The sequence below is a fragment of the Dama dama genome, chromosome 9, assembly GCF_033118175.1.
Source record: "Dama dama isolate Ldn47 chromosome 9, ASM3311817v1, whole genome shotgun sequence".
In the NCBI taxonomy this organism is placed as follows: Eukaryota; Metazoa; Chordata; class Mammalia; order Artiodactyla; family Cervidae; genus Dama; species Dama dama.
This window is the reverse complement of record NC_083689.1, coordinates 100,930,247-100,932,290: the sequence shown is the minus strand read 5'-3', so window position 1 is coordinate 100,932,290 and position 2,044 is coordinate 100,930,247. Positions and strand designations below refer to the sequence as shown.

At 35.4% G+C, this 2,044-nt stretch overlaps 1 pseudogene; it reads right to left on the bottom strand.

Moving 5' to 3' along the window:
• Positions 1 to 1,529: 1,529 nt before the first annotated feature.
• LOC133063008 (small nucleolar RNA SNORA72) lies at positions 1,530 to 1,640 on the bottom strand (annotated as a pseudogene).
• Between the last annotated feature and the right edge of the window lie 404 nt (positions 1,641 to 2,044).

The following is a 2,044-nucleotide window of genomic DNA, read 5'->3' as shown; positions in this document are numbered from 1 at the left end:
AGTTTATTGATATTTCTCCCAGCAATCTTGATTCCCAGCTTGTGCTTCCTCCAGCCCTGTGTTTCTCATGATGTACTCTGCATATAAGTTAAATAAGCCCGGTGACAATATACAGCCTTGATGTACTCCTTTCCCAATTTAGAACCAGTTCTTTGTTCCATGTCTGGTTCTAACTGTTACTTGTTGCCCTGCATACAGGTTTCACAGGAGGCAGGTAAAGTGGTCTGTTATTTCCATCTGTTGAAGAATTTTCCATAGTTTGTTGTGATCCACATTGTCAAAGGTTTTAGTGTAGTCAATAAAGCAGAAGTAGATGTTTTTCTGGAACACTCTTGCTTTTTCAGTGATCCAACAGATGTTGGCAATTTGGTCTCTGGTTTCTCTGCCTTTTCTAAATTCTCTAAGTTATCTGTTCATGTACTGTTGAAGCCTGGCTTGGAGAATTTTGAGCATTACTTTGGTAGCATGTGAAATGAGTGCAATTATGAAGTAGTGTGAACATTCTTTGGCATTGTCTTCCTTTGGGATTGGAATGAAAACTGACCTTTTCCATTCCTGTGGCCACTGCTGAGTTTTCCAAATTTGCTGGCATACTAAGTGCAGCACTTTCACAGCATCGTCTTTTAGGATTTGAAATAGCTCAACTGGAATTCCATCACCTCTACTAGCTTTGTTTGTAGTGATGCTTCCTGAGGCCACTTGGCTTCACATTCTAGGATGTCTGGGTCTAGGTGAGTGGTCACACCATCATGATAATCTGGGTCATTAAGATCTTTTGTACTTTATGCAAATATGTGATATATTTAATTATTAATTGGTTGTCAATATGGGACCAAAAGGAATATAAATGATCTCCACAGGCTCATATTTTTACTCAGTATATATCTGGAAATCACAAATTGGGCTTTTAATATTTAAATTTTCTGTATACACATGGGTGGCTGGTTGATACCCCAATAAAGATAATGTTTTTTCCCCCCTGTGAGGAACAGAGAATGTATTTTTAAAGTTAAAACTTTGCTCCTTTTGCTAATGGACTGTATGTCCATATTTTGATGCACCTAGATTTCAACAGAGAAAAACAAGGCCAAGGCCTTTTTTTTCTGTTCAGAAAGAAGAAAATAAATGATTTTGGAATAAAATTTCCCATAATAAATCCTTTGTGTGGACAAAACTCTGCATATGTTATAAACTTAGAACTACATATTATTTTACAGACTATAAAGTTTTGTATGCCTCTTTCCATATGATTTTTTTTAGCATCAAAAAGCAGTAATTCAGTAATTGACAAAATGTCTAACCACTTATCTTACAAACCAAACTGACTGTATCCTACAAATGCAAGTGTACACCTTATTTTTTTTTTTTTAATTTTTACAACTCATTTAATGGCAACTGGTAATCATTAAACTAGCAATGGTCATCTTCAAAAATTATCCCACTAGCTGTGCTACCATTTCTCAAGGTTGATCAGATACCTAGAGTCACAGACAATTCCCACACAAGATACATCATATAAATCAGACTTGGTTTATCACCAGCATTTATAAAACCAGACCTAGGCAAAGAACTAGGTCTGGGGACACATGCATGGTCTTAATCAAATGTACATCTTAAAAAAAAAAAAAAATTGCTCTTTTATTTGGGAATTGAGTTTGAGAAGGTGTGGTCTGACAGAAATTTAAATAAAACCACTAGATGGAGCCCTGCATCCTGAACATATCAGAAATGTCAGAAACTTAAGGAGAATGACATTTTCAAACTGGTGTTACCATGGTGACCTGTGTGGCTTGTTCTGGTTGCTTTTCCCTGGGCCATTTTCCCTCTGTTCTAAATACATGAATTTTTCTTTTATGAACATGGTTATACACTGTACCAATGGAAAAATAAATAAGAAATGAACCAACTACCTTTAGAATCACTTCTATATATAATGCCCTATGCTAGTAGTGTCTAATGGGAATTAAAGAGGAAATTTGAATCATAGCATTTGTCATTACAGAATTTATAATCTAGATTAAGCACAATAGGTGCAGATTAAAAA